The 14,609-nt window shown below is 41.8% G+C and overlaps 1 protein-coding gene across 2 annotated transcripts in view; it reads left to right on the top strand.

Annotated features, from left to right (window-relative positions):
- FRMD3 (FERM domain containing 3) overlaps positions 1-14,609 on the top strand; it is a 313,991-nt gene that overhangs the window by 6,381 nt on the left and 293,001 nt on the right. The gene's annotated exons all lie outside the window — the stretch shown is intronic.

The raw sequence follows: 14,609 nt of genomic DNA, 5'->3' as shown, positions 1-14,609 counted from the left end.
GAGAAACGACTTCCAACCCAGCATTCCAAGCAAAAGTCCTGCAGCCACGCCCATTCCTGTCACATGCCCATCCCTGAACCACTGACTGTAGTCAGTGGGAGGGAATGTGCTTATTAGCTTAAGGTGAGCAGAACCTGACCCTGGGACTCATCATGAAGTCAACTTCCCTCCTGCTGGTGGCCTGTATGGTGGGGGTGGGTCAATACCTAAAAATCAAGGCTCTCTTGAGAGGGGGGTAGAGAGAGGGGGAGATAGCCTCTAGGAAGATAATCCATAATACCCACACTAGATATTTTGTCTGGGTCAGTGGTTCTCAAATTGTGCCCTGGGGACCCCTGGACGTCCCTCAGATCCTTTCAGGGCATCTTCGAGGTTCAAACTATTTTCAAAGTAATACTAAAATGTAGTTTTACATTTCCTTGGGGAATAGTTTTACTGAGATATAATTCACATACTTAAATCTTCCTACTTAAAGTATACGGTTTTAATATCTTCACAGAACTGTGCATCTATCACCACAATCAATTTTGAAACTTTTTCACCATCCCCAGAAGAAACCCAGTGCCTTTTAGCAGTCATACCCTCCTTTTCCCCTGACCCTTCCAGCCCTAGGAAACCACTCATCTACTTTCTGTCTCTGTAGATTTGTCTGCTGTGGGCATTTGATAAAAAAAATGGAAACATACAATGTGTGGGCTTTTGTGCCTGGCTTCTAAGCATGTTTTCAAGGTTCATACACGTTGTAGCACGTATCAGTACTCCTTCCCTTTTTATTGCTGAATAATATTCCAGTGTGTGGCTAGACCAGTTCATCAGCTGGTGAAAATTTGGGCTATTTCCACTTTTTGGCTGTTACAAATAATGTTGCAGTGAACATTACTGCAAACATTTCTGTGTGGATACACCTTCATTTCTTTTGGGCGTATGCCTGGGAATGAAATTACTGGCTGGGTCTACGTTTAACTTTTTGAAGACTGCCAAACCATTTTCTCAAGGAGCCCCACCATTTTACATCCCCATCAGCTGTGTATAAGGGTTTCAATTTCTCCACATCCTTGCCAACACTTTTTATTATTTGTCTGTTTGGTTATAACCACCTTAGTGGGTGTGAGGTGGTATTCTTACTGTGGTTTTGATTTGCATTTCCTTGATGGCTAATGATGTTGAGTATCTTTTCATGTGCCATTGGGCCATGTGTATATCTTTTTTGGAGAACTATTCGGATTCTTTGCCCATTTTTAAGTTGGATTGTCTTATTATTGAGTTGTACGAGTTCTTTATATGTTCTGGATACTTATATAATACATGACTTGTAAATATTTTTCCTGTTCTGTGGGTTGTCTTCTTACTTTATTTATTTTCTTTTTCTTTTTAAGAGAGAGAGAGAGTGAGAGCATGTGAGTGGGGGAAAGGGGCAAAAGGAGAGAGAGAGAGAGAGAGAGAGAGAGAGAGAGAGAATCTTTTTTTCTTAAATGTTTATTTTTGAGAGAGAGAGACAGACAGAGCACAAGTGGGGGAGGGGCAGAGAGAGAAGGAGACACAGAATCCAAAGCAGGCTGAGCTGTCAGCAAGAGCCCGACACAGGGCTCGAACTCACAGATGCCGAGATCATGACCTGAGCCAAAATCAAGAGTCAAATACTTAACTAACTGACCCACCCAGGCGCCGCAAAAGAATTTACTTTCTTGATGGTGTCAGAAGTTTTTCAACTTTGATTAACTCCAACTTTTTTTTTTTTTTTCCTTTTGTTGCTTGTATTTTTGATGTCATAGCTAGGAAGCTATTTCATAATCCAGGGTCATGAAGACTTCTGCCTATGTTTTTTTTAAATAGTTTTATAGTTTTACCTTTAGGTTTTGGATTCATTATTGTATTAATATATAATTTATACACAACACAATTTACCAATTTAAAGTGTACATTTCAGTGGATTTTAGTGTATTCAAAAGGTTGTACAATCATTACTACTGTCTGTTTCCAGAAGACTTTCATCATCCCCCAAATAAACCTGTACCCATTAACAGCCTGAGAGTGTTCTGGTTCCCATTCCACTGTACGGAGAGAGCGTTTTCCCCCATACATCCAACACCACCTACACATGCAATTCAATTCCATTTTGACACTGTCTACCTGGAGATAACCTCACATCCTACAGGCTCAGTCCCATAAGACCGCCCCCACTTCAGAGGCCAGTCACGAGTCCAGGCTGTCACCTAGGCTTCTGATTGACTGGTTGTAGATCAGAGGTTCCCACAACCTCCTCGAGTTTGATTAGTTTGCTGGAGCGGCTCCCAGAACCCAGAAAAACATTCTATTTACTAGATCACTAGTTTAGTAGAAAAGGCTGTAACAGCCAGATGGAAGAGACGCATAGAGCAAGGTGCAGGGGGAAGGGTATGGAGCTTCCATATCCTCTCCAAGGAGTAGCGATCTCCTGGAAGCTCTCAGAATTCTGTCCTGTTGGGTTTTTATGGAGGCTTCATTACATAGGCACGATTGATTAAATCATTGACCATTGGTGGTTGAACTCAATTTCCAGCTCCTCTCCCCTCCCTGGAGGTCTGGGCAGTGGGATTAACACCCGGTTCTCCTGGCAACCAGCCCCCATCCACAGGGGATTTCCCAAAGTCACCTCATTAACATAACAAAAGATACTTTTATTGCTCACGTCACTTAGGAAATTACAAGGGTTTTAGGAGCTCTGTGCCAGAAATGAGGACAAAGACAAAATGTATATTTCTTATTATAATTCACAGTAGCACACAGCTACTCCTCATCTTTGATCCAGTTAGACTTAACTTTTGTATAGGGTGTAAAGTAGGGGTCCAACTTTATTCTTACGCATGTGAATATTTAGCTATCCCAGCACCGTTGTTTGAAAAAACGATTTTCTTCCCCATTGAATTGTCTTGTCATCCTTGCTGAGATGTTGTTTGCTTTTTCCACTCCCGTTCTCTCACAAGTGTGCAGTGGAGTTTTCTAGAGGCTGTATGATATGTGCTATGGAAACACATTAAATGCAGAAGCAGATGTGAGAATCCAGCTGTCTTTTATTGAGCCAGACATTAAAGATTTTTGCAAAAATGTAAAACAATGCTACTTTCTCATTAAATTAGTTATTTTGTAAATACAAGTTATTTTTCATAAAATGTGCAACTTTTGTTAATGTGCAGTGGGATTATTATTCTCGCATGACTGAAAACATTCACTATTCAAAAAAATTCTCGGGAAATTGATATATCCAACCCCCCCAAAAATTCTAGGGATCCTTCATAGTGTACAGGAGTTTTGAGACCAACAAGCTTAAGAACTATAGGTTTTGGTGCCTCTGAATTTACTGAACTTATTGAAATATTAAAAAAAAAAAAACAAATAAATCAAAATGGAACTCCCAGTGTATCGTGGACCTCCAGAAGATTCCTGACAAGTTACAGGTATTTGAAATGATAGCAACTAAATAAAAAACACCCATTGTATACATGGAAAATGTGTATATGTGTATTTGGAATTCTTACTAGTAACTATGTACTTTTGTGTGTGTGTGTGTGTGCGTGTGCGCACGCGTGTGTGCTTGTGCGTGTGTAGCAATGTTAAGAGAAGGACAAAACTAGATTCCACTGGAGTAAGCATTTCCCAAATGAACTTGCTCTCCAGCTGAATCTTCAGTTTTCAACTGTAATAATTAGATAAAGCCACGTCTTACTTTGAGACCCCTCTTCTGACTGGAAAGGGTACAGCAACAATGGGTTAACAGTTTAAAACGTAAACCACTTGAAGTCACTTGAATTAGTCACTTGAACTCTTAAGTTCTACTTCTTTTTCTAAGTAGGCATTTTGGGAAAACTTAAAAATTGCAGGAATGGAGGGGGCGCCTGGGTGGCTCAAGCGGTTAAGCATCCAACTTTGGCTCAGGTCATGATCTGACGGTTCATGAGTTCGAGCCCCAAATTGGGCTCTCTGCTGTCAGCACAGAGCCTGCTTCAGATCCTCTGTCCCCCTCTCTCTTTGCCCCTCCCCTACTTGTTCTTTCTCTCTCTCTCTCAAAATAAATAAACTTAAAAAAATTACATGAATAGAAATATCAGAGTTTGCCCTGCAGAGAATCCAGTATGAGGTTCATGTGCATGAGTGATAGACATGTGGTATATATAGCACGGTTTCTCCTTATTTCCACTTTGTGTGATGAAGGATTCATGTTGCTTCTATGAAGTAGCAGAGAGCCAGACCTGGAGTCTAGAAATGGGGAAAAGTAGGATTATGGTCAGGAATTGTTAGGACAGGTTTTGTGAGTGAGAGTTGAACTTAATTCAGGCCCCAAAGAGTTGGTGTTCAGCTCTTGGGAGGGAAGTGTAAATGCTTCTTAGTCTCTGATAATTCATGTGGCTCCTCTGTGCTCTTGTTAAGATGCATATGCTGATCTAGGAGGTCCTGGAGCCCCTGGGTGGCTCAGCAGATTAAGCGTCTGACTCTTGGGTTCGGCTCAGATCATGATCTCACAGTGCATGAGTTCGAGCCCTGAGTTAGGCTTCGTGCTGACGGTGCGGAGCTTGCTTGGGATTGGCTCTCTCTTTCCCTTTCTCTCTGCTCTTCCCCAACCCTCTCAGAATAGATAAATAAAATAAAAAAACAAAACAAAACTCAACTACGAAGTCCTGCGGAAGGTCCTGGAATTCAGCATCTCCAACAAGCTTCCAGCATTCTAACAAGCTGCTGTTACTGGTCTGTGGAATGGTACGGAGTTAGGGGAATTTATCTGTCTCGTAATGAAATTCTTATTTTTATTTATTTATTTATTTATTTATTTATTTATTTATTTATTTATTATTATTTTTTTAATATATTTTTTTCAACGTTTATTTTATTTTTGGGACAGAGAGAGACAGAGCATGAACGGGGGAGGGGCAGAGAGAGAGGGAGACACAGAATCAGAAACAGGCTCCAGGCTCTGAGCCATCAGCCCAGAGCCCGACATGGGGCTCGAACTCACGGACCGTGAGATCGTGACCTGGCTGAAGTCGGACGCTTAACCGACTGCGCCACCCAGGCGCCCCTATTTTTTTATTTTTATCTAGAGAGAGACAGAGCATGAGTGAGGGAGGGGCAGAGAGAGAGGGAGACATAGAATCTGAAGCAGGCTCCAGGCTCTGAGCTGTCAGCACAGCGCCCAACACGGGGCTGGAACTCATGAACTGTGAGATCGTGACCTGAGCCGAAGTCAGATGCGTAACTGACTGAGCCGCCCAGGTGCCCCTCATAACGAAATTCTTCATTTCCTTGAGTGTGGGGACTTTTTGGCTTTTATCTCCCTTGATAACCTCTCACCCGGCACATTTCCCTTAGTAGATGTTCAGTGAATGTTTGAGTAAGTGAATGAATGGATAAAGGAATCCATCCAGGTGTATGTATCATGACAGGTTGAAATATTGATGAGACACTGATGCTGGGCTGGCATGATTCCTTTTGATTCCCAGCTGCAGCCGAATCACGAGATTGTTTTTTAAGCAGGATTTCCTATGATGGCCAATCTGATGAAGTGTTGAGCACATGGGGGCGCAGGGTTAATAAGAGACTTCTTGTCTCTCTGGGCCACACTTCCTGCTCTTGCTTTCCTGTATCCTGGACTCTCAGTGGCGTTGCAGAGGAACTCTGGCAACTGCTTGGCACAAACAAATCATTGTATGTCAGCCAGCAGTGCCTGGAAGCTCCCTGGGGCAGAGGGGACCCAGCTGTCCTCAATTGCAGAAGTGATCCCAGGGGACAGTGACCCTGGAGGACAATGAAAAATGCATTCGAGGTGTAACATAGGCTCTGAAGCTGTTTGTTTTGGTTGCTTTCCCTGAAGGTTTAGGAGAGAAGTGAGACGATAACTTAAAAAAAAAAAAAAAATGAATGGGGCGCCTGGGTGGCACAGTCGGTTAAGCGTCTGACTTCAGCCAGGTCACGATCTCGCGGTCGGTGAGTTCGGGCCCCGCGTCGGGCTCTGGGCTGATGGCTCAGAGCCTGGAGCCTGTTTCCGATTCTGTGTCTCCCTCTCTCTCTGCCCCTCCCCCGTTCATGCTCTGTCTTTCTCTGTCCCAAAAATAAATAAACATTGAAAAAAAAATCTTTAAAAAAAAAATGAAGCTTGGGGCGCCTGGGTGGCTCAGTCGGTTAAGCTCTGACTTCAGCTCAAGTCGTGATCTCATGGGCTTGTGAGTTCAAGCCCCATGTTGGGCTCTGTGCTGACAACTCAGAGCCTGGAGCCTGCTTCAGATTCTGCTCTCTCTCTGCCCCTCCCCTGCTCGTGCTCTGTCTCTCTCTCAAGAATATATAAACATTAAAAAAAAAAAAATGAAGCTTAGTCTAAGAGGAAAGAGCAATTGTGTAGATCTAACAATTATATTTTTAAAAGTGGATTAGTGAAGTGTTTTGAAATAACATCAATCTTATTTGATAAGCATTTCAAATATATCTTCTGTATGCTGAGTACAGAGAGGGTAACTAGACATAAAAAGAAAAAATAAACAGCCATCAAGAAGCTCCCAGTCATTTGGGGGAAGAGAGACAAGATAATGGTACAAGGACAAAATGACAGCTGTAGTGACAGGTATATGGAGATGAAGAACCAAGAGGAGGCATCTGTATCAGACTGAGGCATCAATAAGTATTTCTGGTATAGATGGATCTTGATTAATAATTAAAGGACAAGTGGAAATCAATTATTTGAAGAAGGAGAAAAAGGCATTTCAAGTAAGGTGAGCCTTTGCTTGATATAAAACCCGGAGCGTGAAGCCACATGATCAGATGTAGAAATGAAGGAAAGGAGAATCCGGGATTCAGTCCCACGTGGTTTGTTTCCGTGACAAAGGTAATGGCCATGCCCTGCCCCATTCACTGCCCCCCCCTCCAGGAAAGACAGAAATGGCCACATAATTTGGGGGCCCATTGCAAAGTGAAAACATGGAGCCCTTTGTTAAAAAATTAAGAATTTCAAGAATGCAGCAGTCGACTTTTAAACCAAGTGTGGGGCCCTTCTAAGCATGGGTCATGCACCCATAAAATTGGCCCTGAGAAGATGAGGAGGAGGAGGAGATGATGAGTTTCATTTTGGGCTCTTAACCTTGAGGAGCCTGTAGGGTATCTGAGTGGAGAATTCCCGGTAGACAGTTGGAAATAAGCAGACAAAGTCAGCAGAGAGGTCTGGTGTGGAGACACAGATAAGGGAGTCCTTTAGTGTGCACACAAGTGGTGATAGAAACCATGGAGGTGTGAAATGAAACCATGAGGATGGGTCTTTTCTGTCTATCTTTCTGTTGGGGGCATCCTCGTAGATCAAACCGATGGATTATGAGCTCTGGAATTCTTCCCAAGAATGCTTGACCGCTTTTCTTTTGTGAGGCAACTTGGACCAGAGTAGGGGCTTCTCCGTTTTCTCTTGCAAGCCTGGCAGCCAGATCAGAGTTACCAGTGGAAAAGCGTTTTTCTGCTCTTCATCCTCATTTCCTTGCTTGGGCTAGCAAATGAAAAAAGTCTTCTCTCAGCCTGAAGGTTCTGTGTTACAAAGCATCGGATTTTCACTCCAGGAAAGTCACCCTTTGAGACAGTGTCACGAACGTTAAACAGATAATACATCTTAAAATCCTACCAGCTTGGTACAAAATGAAAGTAAACAAACATGTTGTATGAAGAGCAGCTTTGCGAGTTATGCTGTAATAATTTATCTATTATTTAATATTAATTTATACCTCCTATATCTCCTATAGTAAATTTTGTTTTCTACTTAGTTCCCAGGGGATTATTGTGACTATTAATTAAAATAAATTCGAGTTCTGTGTAATTGCTCCAAGAAATAATCTAATATTAGTAACAGAAGGACCAGATTGTGGATGCACAATAGAGTTTTGTCTGAATATATATGCTAAGGTTTGAAGCGTGATTATTCTATAGCAGGGGAAAGCAATTAGTATGTTAACAGATTAGGGTTTGGTTTATTATCTCTCCCCTCAGAGGTGTAATTTGTTGCTTTAAGGCATGAGGGCTTGCTGGTAAACATTGGCCTGGAAAGGATCGACTGAACCAGGATCTTCATACACAAACTAAAAATTCAAACACAATATCATTTACTAATGGACTGGTAATAAAATTAAGCAGTCTTGGGACACTTGGGTGGCTCATTCGGGTCAAGCATCCAACTTCAGCTCAGGTCATGATCTCACAGTCTGTGAGTTTGAGCCCCGCATTGGGCTCTGTGCCGACAGCTCAGAGCCTGGAGCCTGCTTCAGATTCCCTGTCTCCCTCTCTCTCTCTGCACCTCCCCTGCTCATGCTCTGTCTCTCTCTGTATCAAAAATCAATAAAAACATTTAAAAAAATTAAAAAAAATAAAATTAAGCAGTCTTAAAATATTAATAGAAGACGAAGACCTCATTAATAAGTTGGCTAATAATTCTTCCTTGATGTTTCTAACCAATGTTATTTTGGGGGATGGTCTCTATACATAGTGCTGCTCATTTTTCTGAAAATAATTCTAGTCCTTGTGATCTGTGCCTGTATGTAGGTGTTGTCTACAGTGTTATGGTGGTGTTGGGTATTTATTGTTCTTTGTTTAGTAGCATCCTTTCTCTACCCTCACCTGCCTCTTGATGTCCTCGAGTAGTATGTTAATGATGTGCATTAGCTAGTTGATTAAATTGAATTTCAGTCTCAGAGAGGTGATGTGATTTCCCTAAGGTCACATATTTAGCAAAAGTAGGATGGGGTCTGGTGTGTTGAGTTTTAGGTTTGCTCCTACTCTGCTTAAATACTACATTATTTTGTGTTTGAATCTTCTTTGGTAGCCTAAATGCTGCAATTCTTTTTCACTGGCAACTTTTCTAATAGCAGAAGGGAGAAGCCATACACTGACCACATTTCTGGGTAAAGACAGCATATTGACATTTTATTTTATTATTTACTTATTTATTTTGAGAGAGAGAGAGAGAGAGAGAGAGAGAGGAAGTGCAAGTGGGGGAGGGTCAGAGAAAGAGAGAGAGAGAGGGAGAGAGAGAGAATCCCAAGCAGGCTCCACCCTGTCAGTACAGAGCCTGATGTTGGGCTCCAACTCATGAACCATGAGATTGTGACCTGAGCCGAAGTTGGCCTCTTAACTGAGCCACCCCCGCACCCCTGCATATTGACATTTTAGCACTGTCATCTGAAGGGGCACCTGGGTGGCTCAGTTGGTTAAGGACCCAACTTCGGCTAAGGTCGTGATCTCACAGTTCGTGGGTTCGAGCCCCACATCCAGCTCTGCATTGACAGCATGGAGCTGCTTGGGATTCTCTCTCTGTCCCTTCCCCTTTCTCGCTTGCACACGCTCTCTCTCTCTCTCTCTCTCTCTCTCTCTCTCTCTCTCTCAGAATAAAGAAATAAACATAAAAAAAAAACTGTCATCTGAGGACACAATTTTAGTTCTTCTCTACTTTCTTTTCGTCAACATGTGGTTCGGCGTATATCCACGTGAAAAGTGCGATCAACTTATCGTGTATTTATGAATATTTTGCTGTGTCACATAACTAGATAGTTGAAAGACACCTCCCTTTTTCTTTACTTGTTTGGCTTGGCATAAACTTTGCTTGCACTTTGAAATTTCAGATTAACTCCTAAGAAATTGAAAGGAAAAAAAAAAGAGGAAGGATGATGTTGCTAGAATTTTCTTTCTGTCCTGTATGGTAATTTACCTTGTAGCTTTGAGACTGACTCTGGAAGTTGAACTCTTAGCAATCTCAGACCATGGTATGTAGAGGACTTCCGGAAGCATATGAAAACCAAACGTTTGTTAGTTAGGCCCTTGCCACATCCTTGTCAGTCTCTCTTTGTTTTGCAAGCTTAGACGGAAGAATAATAAAATCCCTGGAGTCAGGGATGGAAGAAACACTCAGTACCACCTGGAGCCTTATCAAGGAGAACTTCACCTCTTGTGTTCCCAAACCTCAAGGGAGATGTACTTACGCGGAGCGGTGTCATGGCGCAGGGGGTGGAAGGGACACCTTGAACGGCGCCTTTTGTCTCCAGGTTTGGAGACATAATTTCTCCACCAGGTTGTAGGTGGCACCTTCTTGGTTCAATGCTGAATAAAAGAAAAAAAAAAGGAAAAGTTGTACAGTAATTCAAGGGCAGCCGTAAAGTCTGAGTTTGCAGCGCCAGCAGCAGTGTGGTAATTTGAGAAGAGCAAATTAGAAGAACAAAGCAGATTTTAATCATATGCCACAGAGAGGAAGGTGGTTTAGGTTTATCTCCAAATTGTACCTCCATTAGAGAAAGGGAGGGTTTTAAAGCTATTATCCAATATTTATTGTTAAAGATTTCTTTCTTCTTTCTCCCCAGTCTTTCTTTAGTACACTCACTGAGTGGGGAATGCCAGCCTTTGTATTGAACGGTTGTTAAATATAAAACATTTTTCTGGTATTACTGGAAATGGAGGGGGAGAAAGAGAAAGGTTGAGGGAGAGATATTGATTTTGAGATTCAAGGTCTTTATCTTTTAGAAGATTTTGGTCTGAAGGTAAAATTGAATATTAAGAAAGTGTCTCCTCACATCTTTCCATCTATCCATCCATCCATCCATCCATTCATCCATCCATCCATCCATCCATCCATCCATCCATCCATCCAACAAACATTTATTGAGCACCTCTGTTAAGGACTGGTCTGAGGATTAGAGATACAGAGATAAAGAAAAATATGGTCCTTTGCTGTCTAGTGGAGAAGATGCACACATAAACAGATTCAAGGTGCTAATACTATGATAGAAGGGCACCAGAACATTGTTGGAGCAAACAGAGCAGCCAACAGTAGAGCCGAAGTGTGGCTTGGGGGAGGGTTTATCACTCCTTTTATCTCTGGTTGCTCTCCTCCAAAGTCACTGCTCCTCAAAAGGATGTTCTTTAAATGGATCACTGATATTTTCTCACTCACATTTACTTGTAAATAAGAACATCTTTAAGAACTTTGTTCTTCTTGGGGCATCTGGATGGCTCAGTTGGTTGAGTGTCCGACTTCGCTCAGGTCCTGATGTCATGGGCTCGTGAGTTCATGCCCCACGTCAGGCTCTGTGCTGACAGCTCAGAGCCTGGAGCCTGCTTCGGATTCTGTGTCTCCCTCTCTATCTGCCCCTCCTCTGCTTGTGCTGTCTCTCTCAAAAATAAATAAATGTAAAAAAAAATCATATTAAGAACTTTGCTCTTCTCAGCAAATATCTCAGCAAAAATTGTGCCTTGCTATATAATGTGATTTTAAGAGAAGTTACAAACTCGCTTGCCTGCTTCCTACTAGATTTTCACCCACAAAGTGTCTCCTATATAGAAATTCGGGAGTAGCCCCTGGGGCTACTAATCTAGCCCGAGAAGAACAGGGAAGATTTTCTGGAGATGATGTCTCAAGTGAGTTTTAAAGAAAAAGTAAGTATTGTTTGGCCAGTAAATCAGGGGAGTCTATACAGAGGTGTAGAGCTGGGCAAAGAAGGGCATTCTAGCAGAAGGCTGAGTGTAGGCAAAGGCATTGTGTTTGTGGGAAGCTAAAAGAAATGCATTATGATTTTATATATCAACAGAGAGTTCTATACTACGCAGTGGAGAGTTGGCAATTACCTGCTCAGACTACGTAGACAATAGAGTGGACAGTTGGAGTCTAGAAAACAATATGACTACTGTTTACTAGGGAATTACTACTATTACTAGGGAATAATTAAGATAACCCCATTGAGGCATGGTTTGCATGGGCCAAAATGACGTGGAAAATTGGTTTGCAGCTAAGCTACACTTCCAGAGCTAGAGGTAAGATACATTGGGTGTTTTATCTTTGGCTTTGAATGCCTCAGTGCTTCTTGGAAAACACCACCATGAGGAACGCTGGAGTTTTCGAGTTCTTAGTGAAGGTTTTAAACTTTTATGTGTCGTTGGGGGTGGTGATGGTTCCATGACCTTCAGTGAGCCCATTGATGAAGCAAGTCTTTCTTAATTAGAGATCAGGGAACTGACAGACCTTTCCAAGGCAACTCACTCCATTAACTTGTTGGGATAGTTCCCAGCCCAAGCAGGGAGGGCCTGACGGAAATCGTTGTGGGGGCTCCAGGAAGTAGATGTTGAACAGCTGCAGGAAGTAAGTGTTGAATGGAAATGAGATGACTTGAAAGAGGCCTCCTTGTATACTTTAGACAAGCACTGTCCAGTAGAACTTTTGTGATGGTGAAGCTGTTTTATATCTGTGCCGTCCAACTTGGTAGCCACTAGCCGAAAGTGGCTGTTGAGCTCATAGAATGTGACATACGTGCCTGAGGAAGTGAACTCCAATGTTATTTAATTTTAATTCGTTACCAATCCAAATTTAAATAGGTACCTGTGCTGGTGGTTATCACACAGCACAGCGTTAGCATCTTAGCGGTGGTTAACTCCGGGAGGAGAGAGGCGTGGAGAGGCAAGTTTGGGGAGTAGCACAGGAAAACAGTCTTGTTTTTCTCTACATTCTTCTGTATCATTGAAACTTTTGATAAGCACGTGTTGTTTGCTTTTGTAATTTTAAAAGTGTGGGACATTTTAAGGAAGATGTGGACTTTTATTCTCCAAGAGGACTTAGAAAATGGGAAAGGACTTTAGATTTTTTAGTCCAATGCCTGTATCTTTCTCAGGAGCATCTGAAATCCAGGGAAGACAAGGTATTTGAATGCTGAGTAACTGGCTGGGACCCAGGCATCCAGACATCCATTTTCATTGTTCTTTTGACTTCATGATAAGGCATTATTTATGTGAGCCTGGTCTATGATGCCATGGTTTTTTTTCTGTACCTAGAAAGGTGTGACATACAATTACTTAAGTTCAAATTCCACTGATGATTCCTGGTATACAGGAAAGAGGTTGACTTTTCTATATTAACCTTGCTTTTCTGTTGATGTTTGCAGATTTTCTACATGGACAATCACGTCATCTGTGAACAAGGACAATTTTATTACTTCCTTCCTAACTTGTACAACTTTTCTTTTCTTTTGTTGCCTTTTTGCCTTAGCAAGAACTTCCAGTACGATGTTGAAAAGGAGTTGGTGAAAGGGAACATCCTTGCCTTGTTCCTGATCTTAGTGGGAAAACTTTGAGTTTCTCACCATTGACTGTGATGTTAGCTGTAGGGTTTTTTTTTTGATAGATTTTTAAAATCAAGTTTAATCAAGCCTAGTTTACTTAGTGGGTTTTTTTTTTTAAATGGGTATTGTATATTGTTCAAATGTTTTTGCTGCATTTAGTGGTAGGATCATGTGATATTTATTTATTTATTTATTTATTTATTTATTTATTTATTTACTTATAGAGGGTGCAAGTGAGTGAGGGGCAGAGAGAGAGAGAATCCCAGAAGGGGCAGAAGGAGAGAGAGAGAGAGAGAGCGAGAGAGAGATGAAGAGACAAAGAGAGAAAGAGAGAAAGAGAAGTGGGGCTCACCTGAAGTGGGCCTTGTGTTCACCTGAAACAGGCTCACCAGATGTGGACTCGAACTCACGAACAGTGAGATCATGACCTAGCTGAAGTCAGATGCTTAACGACTGAGGCACCCAGGCGCTCAATTTTCCTTTTTTTAGTTTATTGTTATGATGGATTACATTAATCATTTTTGAATGTTGAACCTGCCTTGTGTGCCTGGGATGAATCCCACTTGGTTGTGATGTATAATTCTTTTTATACATTGTTGGATCATCCAGTGATTTAGACAAAGGAAATTAACTACTAAAACTTGAAATTATTGATAAATAAATAGCACTCCTCAAGTCAGCAATTTTCCTCCCATCATTTATTTTGGAGATATTATATTTTATCTTTAATAATTACTATAGAACACAGTGATGGTTCAAATAATACAAAAGATTACCCAATGAAAAAGAAATCTTCCTATACCTTACTTCAAATGCACTCCTCAGAGGTCATCATTCTCCACAGATTGTTTTGGTGCATCTTTCCAGAATTTTCTGTTTCCTTTCAGAAAATGATTATCAACCACCTTTTATTAGGGAGTAACAACAACCTCATCGGGGTGTAGTTTGTATGGGCCACATGACCTAGAGAATTGTTTTAGAGAGCTAGGTTGGCTACACTTCTAGAACTAGAGGTAAGTCATGTTGGGTTTTTTTTTGTCTCAGGCTCTGAATGCTTCGGAAGTGGTGGATCCCACTTTATGTTTCTCTGAGCTCCTTCATTCTCTTTGGTGGGCTTGTGTGTGTGCGCTGGATGATAGACAGTCACGTCTGGGGTTGGAGTGTCCTCACCTCTTCCTCCATCATGTCATTTTTGTTTCTTCCTCTGCTGTGTGACTGGAATAAATTCTCATCCCCCTTCTCTGCTTACCCTCCCTGTCCTGAAGACTTAGGATGTCTTCAAAGAGGACCTTTCCTCCCGAGGGCCCTGTTTAAAATTCTACTCCCTCAGTGATGTGTGAAGAACAGTCAGAGATGTTGAAAGACATCTGACGTGTGACATTCCTTTCAGGGAATAGTGACTTACTTAGATCCCAGAGGACCCGGGACACTGAGGGGCAAGAAGAAAGGAGGCCTGGCGTCTTGGAGGAGGAGAGCAGAAAGGGAAAAGATTTGCTCAGGTAGCGTGTGAGTGTGACTTGC

The sequence above is a fragment of the Felis catus genome, chromosome D4, assembly GCF_018350175.1.
Source record: "Felis catus isolate Fca126 chromosome D4, F.catus_Fca126_mat1.0, whole genome shotgun sequence".
NCBI classification, from domain to species: domain Eukaryota; kingdom Metazoa; phylum Chordata; class Mammalia; order Carnivora; family Felidae; genus Felis; species Felis catus.
This window is presented reverse-complemented; position numbering and strand designations above follow the sequence as displayed.